The 14,140-nt window shown below is 45.7% G+C and overlaps 1 pseudogene; it reads right to left on the bottom strand.

Annotated features, from left to right (window-relative positions):
• Nucleotides 1–11,509: 11,509 nt before the first annotated feature.
• On the bottom strand, nucleotides 11,510–12,085 carry LOC149345782 (uncharacterized; annotated as a pseudogene).
• Between the last annotated feature and the right edge of the window lie 2,055 nt (nucleotides 12,086–14,140).

Here is a 14,140-nt window from a genome sequence, read left to right as displayed (position 1 = left end):
CGGAGGTAACAGAGCATGGTGAGGAATCAGCGTTATTTGCAGTGACGAATTGAGTTCTGTTACGCAAAAAACTTTCGATCCATGAAAGAATGTTTGGGTCGATGTTCAGTTTACCGAGCTTAAAACAAAGTAGTTGGTGATTAACAAGATCAAATGCTTTCTGAAAATCTAAAAATACGCAGTCAATGAAAAGTCCCTTATCTAATGCGTCAAATAAATCATGGGTGAAGGAAATGAGTTGCGTTTCACAAGAAAATGATTGACGAAAGCCATGCTGATGAGGGAAAAAGAACGAATGATTTTCTAGAAATTTAACCAGATTAGAAAAAATGACATGTTCAAACAGTTTACACGGGACACTTGTTAATGATATGGGTCTGTAATTAAGGGCACAATGAGCATCACCAGACTTAAATATTGGTACCACCTTACCCACCTTCCAGTCCCCGGGCAGCTGTCCTGAATTCAAAGATTGCGAAAACAGTGAACACAAGTAAATGGAAGAATAAACACTTGTATTCTTTAAAAATTTAGAATTTATGTCGTCGATTCCCGAAGATGAAGAAATTTTGAGATTATTAATTAGACTTTCTATACCATTACTGTCAAACACAATTGGGTCCATTAGTGGATTCTGCACAGACTGAAAAGAGGGCAGAGAAACAGATGATTGCTGTAAAAAAGCATTAGAGAAGGTGTCATTGAGCACTTGGGGGCACTCTGATGAAGGAATGGCTGCGCCGCTGCTATCGTTTAGAGCTATTGCTTTATGCTTAGGACCAGAAATGATGTTCCAAAATTTTTTGGCATTATCAACCAACAAAGACGGAAGCGTACTCTGGAAAAAAACCTTCTTGGCGTTTTTTAAGGCTTTTCGATAATCAGATGTTATGGCACGATACAAATCCCAGTGATCAGAGCAACCGGTGGTTTTCGCCCTGCGGTAAACTCGTTTTTTTTACTTAAAAGGCGTTTTAATGCGGTAGTGAACCACGGGGAACGTTGCTTGCCTGATATGACGCGTAAAGGTATGTATTTTTGGACGAGAAAATCAACCTTTTCTTTAAAAAGATGCCAGTTCGTTTCCACAGAACGGTTATAAAAGTTTGGCATGCACTCACCTAAGAAGATTTCGAGTTCTGCGTTAATCGACGGAAAATTTGCCTTTGAATAATCTCTGATATATTTGGGATTGGGTCGCACACGTGTGTTAGTGTCTTTAAGCTCAAACTGGATGAAGGAGTGGTCACTGAGGCCTGGTAGAATTGCCAATGAATGAACTAGTTCAGGAAGCGTAGTTAGAACAAGATCAAGAATATTCGCGCTAGTAGTGGTGGTACGGGTTGGCTGGGTAATGAGCTGGGAGAAATTGAAGTCATTGCACAGATTTGTGAAGCCAATCGTGTCAGGCGACGAATCTAGAGTGGAAGGAAACGCGCCAGACCAATTTATTTTTGGCATGTTGAAATCCCCAAGTAAAAATATTGGCGAAGAAGGAAACCTAACTAAAATTCGATTGAGCACATCATGAAGTTCACTACAAAAAGATGATGGAGCATTTGGAGGGCGATAGCATGCGCAGAAGATTACGTCTCGATGATTAATGCGTATAGAGGCGCATACAAATTCTAGTGAAGAGACAAGTGATACGTGTGAAGAATGCAGATGATCAGCGACCGCTATCAGAACACCGCCTCCTATTCTGTCTCCACGGTCACATCGATAAGTAATGAAATCCTTTTCGCAGTTTAGTATTTCATCATTCGAAATCTTTGAATTCAGCCAGGTTTCGGTGAGTACCAAAATGTCTGCATCGCACGTGTCGATGAGAGTACACAGTTCATCACGTTTGTTAAGAACACTACGAATATTAGAGAACAAAACGCATATGTCATTTGGAAGGTCATGACCACGAGCAGGTAGCTACGCGGTAGAAAGATCGGCTGGCAAGGCACTACTATCAGGGCTGCGTGGGGTTGCTTCGTTATTGATATGATATTCACAGATGCTATCTGATGCCGAAATGTAGATGTAACACTTATTCTTTATGAACAATTTGTTCTGACGAATAGCGTACTTCTCTCCACTTGCCTGTCCAAAGTCGAAAAGTTTTTTACGTGCGTTGCGAGTTGACAAGCAGAAATCTTCCGTAACCTTTACCCCAGCATTTTTCATTTTGGTTCGGTCAGTAAACACAGCTTCTCGGATCTTAAAATTCGTAAACTTGACTATGACAGGACGGCATTTGTCATACGAAAATTTACCCAGCCGATGCGCACGTGCTATAGCGTCGCTGGGTAGCTCAAGGTCCATTTCAGAAAGAAGCTTTTCACGCACGAGCTTTTCAGATTCATCCCATGATTCGTTTTGCGCGTCAGGGAGGCCGTGAAAAAGTAGATTATCACGTCTTGACCTGTCTTCGAGGTCATCCAGTCGTTTATGAAACGCCGCTGCTTCATTCTGTACAGCCTCAGACACTTCCCGGGTAATGTCAAAGGCGCTGGAGGCTTGCGAGGCAGCTACTTTTTCTTCGACGGCAACAAGCCTATCGTTCATACTGGCCATTTGACGCTGAAGCTTTGATTGTGTTTGCCGAACTTCATTGAGCTGGGAGAGTATTTCGCCATGGTTCTTATCAATTTTTTCGTTTAAAGATTTTAACACAGTGACTACGTCATCATTGGACTGGCTAGCATCTTTTTTAGGGGGCCCTGGGTTCAGTTCAATATCACCACCTAAGAGCAATAATTTCAGCACATATACACATTCGCACACTATGCACATGAATACACTTGGGCATGGTACGAGCAGCAGGTTGACATTACTTGTGCGTTTACAGTGCAAAGAAGGACATGGACTGACCTGCACCAAGAAATAGAAGAACATTGGTCGTTGCTGCATTGCTGCTGCTGTTCCATGCCCACTGAAGGCGCTCGGTGATTGCCAGTGCTTAAAAGGGCGCGATACGCTTGATGACTGTGACGATGGGGCTTGCGCGGCCAAAGGTGCAGACCACTTGAAGGCGATGGCTTCTTCCGGTGGCGTCGGGCAACATTCGCTCATTCGTAGCGAGTCTGACTTGAACTGTTCAGGCACCCGAAGAGCTGATACGGCGCGCTCAGTCGATGTCAGGCAGGGAATGTGCTGCCGGTCGCTCGAAACATGACAAAGGCCGCTCCAAGATAGCATCTGCACCAAGAAATAGAAGAACATTGGTCGTTGCTGCATTGCTGCTGCTGTTCCATGCCCACTGAAGGCGCTCGGTGATTGCCAGTGCTTAAAAGGGCGCGATACGCTTGATGACTGTGACGATGGGGCTTGCGCGGCCAAAGGTGCAGACCACTTGAAGGCGATGGCTTCTTCCGGTGGCGTCGGGCAACATTCGCTCATTCGTAGCGAGTCTGACTTGAACTGCTCAGGCAGCCGAAGAGCTGATACGGCGCGCTCAGTCGATGTCAGGCAGGGAATGAGCTGCCGGTCGCTCGAAACATGACAAAGGCCGCTCCAAGATAGCATCTGCACCAAGAAATAGAAGAACATTGGTCGTTGCTGCATTGATTGCTGCTGCTGTTCCATGCCCACTGAAGGCGCTCGGTGATTGCCAGTGCTTAAAAGGGCGCGATACGCTTGATGACTGTGACGATGGGGCTTGCGCGGCCAAAGGTGCAGACCACTTGAAGGCGACGGCTTCTTCCGGTGGCGTCGGGCAACATTCGCTCATTCGTAGCGAGTCTGACTTGAACTGTTCAGGCAGCCGAAGAGCTGATACGGCGCGCTCAGTCGATGTCAGGCAGGGAATGTGCTGCCGGTCGCTCGAAACATGACAAAGGCCGCTCCAAGATAGCATCTGCACCAAGAAATAGAAGAACATTGGTCGTTGCTGCATTGCTGCTGCTGTTCCATGCCCACTCTATGACCACTCTATGTGACCAAAAAATTGTGTCGGGGAGGAATTTGCTTAGGTGACCAGGTGAACGTTGGTTAAAGCTGCATATCGCTCTCGTGCTTGAGCTTAAATGCTTTTTTTTATCGTCTTCGTAATCCCAACTATGTCTGGTGCAAACCGAGGCCCTCTCCACTGGTCTCCAAATGGCCCGGCCTGGCTCAGTCAGATGCTGCCACCATTTCCCGCGCGTACATCAGTTCTTGCGCAGATTTCATTAGCCCACTTAATTGTTTGTAGCTCCTTTCTACATTTCCATTCCCTTCGAATAACGTCTCTTACACTAAGGGGTCGTTGGGCATGCACTCTGTGCGCTGTATGCTCTACTGGTGTTAATTGTGAGCATCAAGTCCGTGATTCTATGGGAGAAGCAATCGAGCAAAGCTTTTGTTAGGTCGACAAAGCGGTGTTTAGGCCATCGGCACCACTTGGAACTTGATAAGATATTCAATAACGAAATAAAGTGTCATTTGGCAACGATTTTCAGCAGCACCAGCGCCGAGTAACTCGCACATAGGGAACACGCACTGGTGCGAAGATGTCGTGTTTGTCGCCCTGTGGGAAGCGAATGGAAAAAAGAATAAAAGTTTTTTTTCAAACCGACAAGATACCAACAGGGCAGTCTGTATAGGAGGCTGATGAAAAGCCAAGGCTGACTGACAAGTGCAATCCCCTTTTCTTGAACACACAGTACCAAAGCATACGGTCTAAAAAAAAATAGCCGATTGAAATACATTAGAGTGTTTTAGCTAACCCGGTTTGCGGGCCCGCTCTGCTCAGCCGGCAAGCGGGAGCGAAACGCTAAGACAGGGAGCGCGCGAACAGAACGGAGACTCCGGTCCGCTTGCGTAGTAGCCCAGAGGTGCGCGGAGCGCCCTGACGAGCGGGCATCGCGCAAACCCTTCTGGTTCTGCACCACCGTGGCACATTTGGAAGTCCATTCCAACAGCCGCCGGTTGAGCAGCCGCAAACTGAAAATGTTTGGAAACGAAGATAAATTCCACTGTTTTAGCGTAGGCCAACAAATTATTTTTGTAGTTGTAATTCCACTTTTTAACACCACATACTCTACGTGTAGCTTACCGCTGTCTGCGGTCACCTTAAACGCTAATGCATGGTCGTAGCTCCGGTAAGCCTGAGTGGGCCAGTGTAAGCGGAGCGGACCACTAATTGGGTCTGCTAAAACTGCGTATTGTAATAGCGGATAAAAACGATGCAAAGTACGCAGACACTGAAAACAGAATGTGATAAAAGAGTAAGGAAAAGTTACAGGCACTGGAGGTGGAATGCAATAAGGAATTAGTCTTTTTATGCTGAGAAGAACTAGATGTTTGCCTTTTTTCTTTGAAGATTACTATGGACGCGTTGATTCTTTTACTGTGAAGGGAATAGCAGAATAGCAATTTATAAAATCTGCTGCAATAATTGATTGCGTTTGCATACAATAGTTGGTGCGTAACTTGGCCATGTTGTAAGTTATGTTGCGCGTATTGTAGTCTCATTCTTTTACATTTTTTTACGTTTTCGGAAAAGGTAACTTTTATTAGGCTTTATTTCTAGGAAAATAGCATTGTCAGTGTTTTTTGTGTGTAAGGTTTTCTATTGTTAATACGCTGTTCTCCCTTGAAAATCGGAGTAGAATCGCTTCTAAAGGGTACGTTCTCTATTATGCGTATTATGCATTTCTGTAGTTTTTAAACAATCGCTATTAGCTTTCGTCATGGTTAACCAAACAGACAGACAGTGCTGCAGGCGTCAATGCACGAGATTATAATGCTAGTAAGGTGGAAAGCTGGGCGAGTTGAATCTTATTCATGATGAAGGTAGCGTCAGCAACGAGGACCAAAGTAGGAGGAAAGAGACAACATAGCGCTCGTGTCGTCTCTTTCCTCCTACTTTGGTCCTCGTTTTTGCCGCCAACTTCATCATGATTATAATACTGTTGCTTTTTTTTCAGACGGAGAGAGGTAATATATTTCATAATTTACTAATAACGCCAATGCACATTGCAATACTATTTTTCATGTTGTCGATACGCCTGGACCAACTTAAATTTTCTTAAAACAAAGCAAGAAGAAACTTGTGGCTTGCTGAGAGTACGGTGACTTCATCACCATATTTTAATAATACTCTCTTGCAACACACCCCCGCTCTCAGAGGAATTTGCGTACCTCATCAGCGATCCGTCGACTGTGGTTACTCTGAGACCTGTCTGACATTGCCAGTGGTGCATCCTAGAGAGAGCTGGTATTTCAAATTTAATTCATGCGTGTTGATTAGTCGAAGTTGACTACAAAAGTTATTCTCGCGAGCCTGAAATGTGTCGCTTATAATGGTGCCTCTCTAGTTAGTGTCTTGGGAAGGTGAGCCATATATCAAGTTACAGCACTTCCGCACTTCCGCACTTAACGAACCAGGAACGTGGTCTGAGGCAGAGCAGAGGCTAGCCTGCTATCTTTGTTTATTTCATTTCTCGCTTACAGTGTACCCTGCAGGGGAGTGGCATGCACAATCCAATAAAAGTCCAACAATAGAAAAGAACAAAAGTGCAAACCAATCTAATGGACAAAAACAAAAACACATCAAGAACAGCGGAATTACATCTCGCTCAGTAAAGAAACAAAAATGTTGCTCGTGGCGCCCACCATATCCGCTGAAAGCGCATTACATTCAGAGATTGTTTTAAGGAAAAAGAAAAATTTCGTGTAATTTTTTTTTCGCTCAATTTCGCGAATCTTGTTTCCGTGGTCCCTTCTGGCTGATAAGTAGTGAAAGATGGGGGTGGAAGTATTTTTGCTTCTATATTTTTGTCAAATATTAATATATGGAGTATGGAGTGCATCAACTTAAGCCTACTTTTTCCGCCTTTCCACCAACAGATCTACACCTGACGTATTTTTCGTGTCGATGACGCCAGCTTTGTCTTGAATATTGTGCGGATACAAAACTGGCTGCCCAGTTTTGTATGCGCGTTCTAATTTATCTATTAAATAGTGTTAGTGGGGCCTCATACGGCCTTACAAGCGCCCGGTAAACTTTCCTGTGAACATTACGAAGTGTACGCTTTACTAAGTTAAAAATTCATTTGTTTTATTCAGGTTCCTATTGATGTCCTGACTGAATCTAATATCATCAGTGAGAGTAACACCTAATGCTTTATTTCGGACGATTTTTTGCTAGTGAATTAAAAATCTCCAGTTTCATATGAACGAAAACAATTAAATTTTTTTCTCAAGAATCTTTTACGATAGCTTTTTCTAGTATTCAACTGCAGCCCCCCAGACTGGCCCCATACGGCAATGCTGTTTAAATCTTCCTGCAGGATGCTCGCATCGCGGCGACTTAAAGTTTGACTTTAACTTCTTCAGCTTATCTTAATCAAAAATGCCTATAGAAGCATTCACGACAGAGTATTGCTTAGGAGATAGAGAGAAGGGGAGCGAAATGCATTATCATTGCAAATTGCAATGTAAAGACGAAAAGCATAGGGACGCCGTTAACATAAACTGCTGCACGTGACATTTGCAATATTTCATGGATAATACGTATGATCTTGTGAACAAAGTGTGATGATGGGTGAGCTGTGTGCCTTGTCCAGCCCAGTGTACTCTCGGCGGCCTGTTTGCTTTCTGCTGTGCCATGGTTTTTCTTGTGTCACCTTCATCATGGACCAAGTAAAAATATCAACGCTAGCAGGCTACAGTTATTGAATAAAGAGGTTAAACAAGCTCGATAATAAGAAAAGGCACTGATAGAGCAGAAGATAAAGACTTGCGAAAATGTTTTCAAAATGTTCCCGAAATGCCTCTCTCAAAGGCGGTGCACAGGTTTAGTAACGTGCTGTCTTCAAGTGTTTGGTTAATCTAGATTCGTATGAAAAATGGCTGCGACAAGAACAGACACCTGAATTGTTACCAAATCTCGCATGACGTCAGAAATGTTGCAATGAAACACTTCGTCAGTGTTCCCATTTAGCCGCCACAAAACTGCCCTGCATGTGTGAGTGTATCTCTGCCAAAAAGATCACAAAAAGATATTTAAATTCAAGCACCGAACTATGTTCACCAGAATTACAACCGATATTGTGCACTCTCTGTCTCTGGCATTGTCGCGCGCTAAAGCCTACATTGGCTGGCTTCTCTAGAGATTAAAGAAAGTTTAACACAGCACTGCACATCACGGAAGCTGGGTAAAGCAGCTAATCTCAACATTATCAACAACCTGCAAACTGTACCCAAATCTTTAGTGATGTCACAATGATCTGACGCGGAAAAGCACAGATGAAACGAGACACCTTAGAGGCGTTTCAAATCAAGAAGTAAAACACTGAATGCGTCAGCAACAGATCCCACTGTTTTCTTGCAAAGAACAAAAATTCATACAATGCACACACTTTTTCGAGTGCACGATAGCAGCACTTACTCTATCAACGCTACCAATCATTTATTGTTTATTTGTTAGTTTTTCGTCCTGTTGCTTACGCATTAGTGCGCCCTCTTTCTTTTGAAAGATTTCATGTTGTAAAAATTCAGTTGTACTCCAGCATCATCCCAGCGCGATCCTTGCCTTGTGACCACGTCCTGTCCAGCTCCTTTCCCACCTTGTGAAAAACGAGCCGGGAGACTCATCAACTGGACAAAACTTCGCTTCCCTCAAGAGACATAGAAGGAAGGCAGGACCAGGAGGATAACAACAAGATCTGGACCGCGGCGATATTATAAGCCAGAAAGATTGCACAGCGGCTGAGGCACTATTTGAACAGGCAGGTGCTTGCCGCAGAAGGTCAGGATGAGGTTCCAACTACGGCATATCATGTAGGGGGTGAGGAATATTTCGCCAAAACGAACACGGTGCACTGCATTAGGCAGGCGCGTTGCGCGATGGTGGGTACTTGTGGTATCAAGAAATGCTACCACTTATGCGACTTCATTCGGGTCGAATCTCGAATACAGGCGCTGGTGTATGTGTTGCCAATGATGCTCCTCTAAAAGGGTTTGAATGGTGAGGAGGGCCTTTCCGGCCGACTTCAGGACCATGGGCAGAAGTACAAGCTCAGCGTCAGCAGCTGCCCTACAAGGACGCGGTAGTTTGTTACAACAGGATCAACCCCACGGGTCGTTTTTATTTCACTGCAAATGAAAGGCAGTAGACAAGCAGAGTACGCATTAGGAGGTTCGATTTTGAGCCAAAGGAAGTGAATTCTCGCGATATGTAACACCATCCAGGAAGTACTTTGAGTGACAAGGAAACGGGTGTGAAAACCGTGCGTGCAGCATAAGGTTAAGCGGCCCGGCCTATTTGGGAAGTATCCGGCGCTACACCCCAGCTGCAGTGGCAGAAACGACAGCACGCAACAATGAGGTGAAGAGTACTGCTAAACACGAAAGGAACAGTCCAGGATGAAAACGGAAAAAAGAAAAGAAAAGAAGGAGAAAAAATGGCTGAGGCTTAGCTAAGGTTAAGCCTAGTCAGATGCGAAACATATTGGTGGCTAGGTTTGGTAATACATGGCTTCCCTTGGTTGAATACTTGGTCATTTTAATACAACCACTAGAAGCCTTCGTCGTGGGGGAAGACAACGGCATGGCTACAGCGGAACCGACTAACCCCGAGACGCGCGTTGGGTGAGCGCCTGGATTGCCACGGAAGCCGCGTCTGCCTGCCCGGTGGAGCGAGCGTTTCACCTACACCGAGTGTGAAAATGCGCGGGAATGCCGCTCGAGGACATTCCGGCGTCTGTGCGATGGCATCGTTCTCCCTCTCCCAGCGCGTGACGGCGATCTGTCGTGAAGTCATGTGTCGCGTGGTAGGTCACGTGGTGTGACGTCACTGTACCACGTGGTCTGCACGGCGTGCAACCGCAGCGACGGCGCGAGGTGGACCCCCGTCTTCCTCTGTCGTGACGTCATGTGTCACGTGGTATGTCACGTGGTGTGACGTCACTGTACCACGTGGCCTGCACGGCGCGTAACCACGGCGAAGGGCTGTAGTGTACCTCTAGTAATATGCTGCGCATAAAAAGAGCAAAGGAAAGAAGCACATTCCTCTCAGAAAATGCCAGCGGAAATTGCAAAGCTAGGAGAGAAGCACCGGAATGCGAGACGTTACTTCGAACTGCGCTGCGAAAAAGGCGTACAGTGCAAAAATAAACGCCTGGGCAGATCATGCTGTGCTAGGTCGCGCCGAACTGGTCGCGTGAAGTTTGAACGTGAAACACCTTGTGGGAGAGATTCGAAGCCATATCGTCATGCGCAAGCAAGCATAAAGGAAAGACGCTCGCTGTGGAGCTCACATTGTCAAAGGTTACTAAAGAGTTGAAAAATGATAGGCCGCTCTATATTTGGCTCGGAAGTCTCTGTCCAGAAAACATCTGAGAGCTGCCCTAGCTGCATTAGCAACCTTTGGCAGCTTTTCTAATGCCAAAGCAAGGAACTTGGCGGGCCCCGTCTGCTGACTGTTGGAGCAGCGACTGCGAAAGGGCTGTTGGCCGAGAAGGAACCTGAGAGAGAAAGAGGCCCCACGTAGACGCAGCGGATGCAACGAGGGCGGCGATTGAGATGAGATCTGGGCGCTGTGACGAGACGCCGCACCCATATCCAGGAGAAGCTCTTTACCCATTCTGTACAGAGATTAAAAATAAATTCGGCGCTGCATGCGTCAAATATCTAATTTGGTCAATATTATTCGGCAACGAAGGAAGATAAAGAAAAAGATACCTATAGGGCCCACCGAAGCTCTCATAGCTATACGAGCGTTCGTAGGGAAGCGCTCATAGCATAACGTAAGGATGCTTGTTTCTTTTTGAGACCTCCATTGAGGTACTAGTCTTCCTCTTTGGCACGCAAAATCAGTTTACTAGTGCAGTACTACTTCCCCCCCAGTGTGGTCGTGTAAACGAAGTTCTTTGTTCGTTGTTGTCGTAAACATCCGCATGGAAGGGTCAGCCAAACAAGAAATCATTCCTTGAGTGAAAGAAGACATTGGGACGATGGCGGAGAAGGGAAAGAAGGAAAGACATAAGAAAAAAACGAAGCGACATGGAACACAGATAAAAGAAACTAACACATAGGAGGAAAGAAAAAGAAGGATAGGAAACAGGAAGAAGACTAAAGGAAGATGCGAAGGAGCAGCCTCAGGCAATGCCACCTGGAACTACTTTCAGGCCTGCTCACTGCCGCCGTGACGTCATGTGTCGTGACCGAGCCACGCGGAAGCGGGAGGCTGTGAAGCGCATATCCTCGCTTCCCGTGAAAAGAAGGAATGGTCGCGGCGAAGCGCACATATGTAATTCTTTCTTTTTGCTTTTGTATTTTGATTGATCCTGATGTTTGGAATGCATAATGCTTTAAGATCCGTGCTCATTAATCTATAAGGCAATTTATTATTCCACTAAAAGACAGAGATTGTGTGCCATGGAACGTATAATCGATTTATAAGAAAAAAGTTCGCTGGCCCAACAAAGTAACGAAATAAAAGTAAATTTAATGAGTTTTTATTTGCACACATACTTGCCACATTCGCACACATAAACACTGTGTCCAGAAAACGCAGGGAAACTGTTGTTGCTCATTTTGCAAACGTCTGCAATTTCCTTTGTTGAGCCGGCGTTTATATACTAATCAGAACACCAGTATTCATGTAAACGTAGTTCCTCAGAGGATTGTTTTCGACTGCCGAAAGTATGTTTGTCAGCACAGTGTCGGGATGGTGACCATTGTTACAGATTTCAGAATCCTCTGTTTCTTAGAGATGTTTTGTGACAGCCACAAGGAACTCCGTCTGCTTAGGTTTTGCATGAAAACGTGCAGCATTCGCTTTGTTCGTAAGCTGTTCTAAGACAGTGTCGCCGTGTAGAACCGCATTAACGGAAGCTGGTTGCGGAAACTTGACAGCGCTTTTCGGGAGGTTTTCGATTAGGCGATTCCTTTCGAGTTGAACTTCCCGGCCCACAGTCATAATTTCCATGACAAAATACTTACAGGGCACCTTCTTTAACGCGACGTGGCCGCAAAATCCTCCGATGTATGGTATTACCGCCAGAATGGACTCCTTATTTCTTATAGCACAATCTTACACCTTTATACCGTACTCCTCTGTCAACTGAGCTCCGTCAACTGTTTCAACCCATGGCTTCTGCATTTCCTGCACATCTGACAAAACCAAACTGTCTTGTAGCCTCAGTTTTTTTATCTCACTGAAAGGCTTGTTGTATTGAGATGTGATAATTTGTTCCAGACAACCGCCGGTACTGTCCGAACCTTTCCTACTGACTATCGGTCTGAGATTTACCAAGCAACACGTAGTCGAAATTCAATTCTTCAAGGCAGTACTCGCAAAGTTCGACAAGCGAGTAAAAACTGGGCCGCAGCGCTGTGTGGATTTCAGTGGAAAGCGCTCCTGGGCCCATTCTGATGTCTGGTCATGCGTCGAACCAATCCACAAATTTATTAAGAAATTCTATCCGCTTGTCAGTCAAACTCTCTGCTGGATCCTGGAGTGAATATCAATATTAGATCAATATTAGGTCGTTACCGCGCATATTTAAGGCCTCCGCCACAAACGAACCAAAAACGTGTAAAACAAGCTTCATATTCTGGTGCTTACTTTTGGATGGATGCAGTGCTTTGTAGCTAAGTCCATAACCAAGCTTTGGAACGCTCTTGCTCCGAAGCGTGCATATCTCGAAGAGTTTTGAAAGAGGCTTCATTAACCTGAACTAACGAATAGAACATTCAGGGTAGAAGATGCATGTTCCTTGATTTTTCTGGTTCAGCCAGTTGTTTCTTATGCACTTCAGAAGGTGGACTGGGTCTACTGCATAAAAAAAAGGTCTTGAATCGTCCACCGGGTGAGGGTACACAATGTCAACTGCTCGTGTCTTAGAAAACAAGGACATCACTTTTCTCACTTTTCACTTTTTTCGCAAACTTTTTTTTTTCTCACTTTTCACTTTTTTCACTTTTTTTTCTATGGAGTTCTTATCTGCTGTTATTGCGTTGACAGTAAGCCCTGCATTCTCGAGATGCAAAATTTCCTTTCTCAGCGCTGCGTGCAATTGCACTGCTTGAATGTTAGATACTGGCAGCACTTGCGCGACTTTATTGTAGGCTGATAGCAAGGACTGCATCATAAAAAAATGCGCAGTTTTGGCTGCTTCGAAAAATTTAGAAGCTGCCTCGGTCACCGATCCACCTTTGTATTCGAAGTACGCCTTGTAGCGACCCGGGTAGCATGGCCGGACCGGTGATGGGACGAGGAGGATGGGAGACGAGGCTAGGAGGAAGGCAAAGAAAATTTTATACAATTATTTTCATTATTTACAAAAGAGCGACTGAGAGTGACTCTCAGCGGAAGGGAACTTCGTCAACCGGAGTCGACGGGAGTTAATAGGCGTCTCTCGGCCACACTCACAGCCGAGTTAAATAGGGTTTGGCATCCCCACATGCCTGACTGGGGAATAAAGTTCGAAGAGCAGGAGACGGACGCCGGCGTCGAGGAGACTGGACGCATCCTATGCGCGCTGCGCAAATTTTCGATGTTTTCGTCGGTTTTGTCGTTTGTGCTCGCAAACTACTGAGCTATTTCAACGCCGGAAGTCTTCGCGACCACTGGGATACCACTTTTTCGGCAAGGGAAGCCTTTTTTTGCAATTTCTAGAGACTTTTGGACTCACGCCACCCGGCCAGGCTGCTAAGCCTAACCTGGTGAGCGGCTCTTCGAGCCGCCCGCCGAGCGGACGCACAAGCTCGCTTGTCGCGGTGTAACTCAGCTGCGCCATGTCTCGCATAGAAGTAACTGTGGAAGGAGAGAGTATCCAGCCTGAAGAGCTCCACTCTCAAGTAGGTTGGTTTAAGGTTAATTGTTGCAAAGTCAAGGCCCTCTCGCAGACAGGGGAGGGAGAGCAAGCTGGCGACCCGACCCGAGATGGGAGGCAAGACAAAGCTTCAGCGCAAATAATGGCGATAAAGAGAGAGGGAAGGAAGCTGGCGAGGCAATCTGTTGGCACGCAGCAGACGCGCCTCTCCCCGAGCTTCATAAAATAGTGCTCAGACCGAAAGGGGGTCTCAAACTGATCATGGAACGCACTGTCGCAACAGTGGCGGACGCGGTGAAGATAGCGGCAGATTTTAAACCGGCGGAAGTTAAGGAAGATATCGTACTCGTCAACCACAAGCACTCGATTCTCATAGGCACTGA

Source organism: Amblyomma mixtum, chromosome 4 (assembly GCF_055824585.1).
Source record: "Amblyomma mixtum isolate Tamu chromosome 4, ASM5582458v1, whole genome shotgun sequence".
Lineage (NCBI taxonomy): Eukaryota > Metazoa > Arthropoda > Arachnida > Ixodida > Ixodidae > Amblyomma > Amblyomma mixtum.
This window is presented reverse-complemented; position numbering and strand designations above follow the sequence as displayed.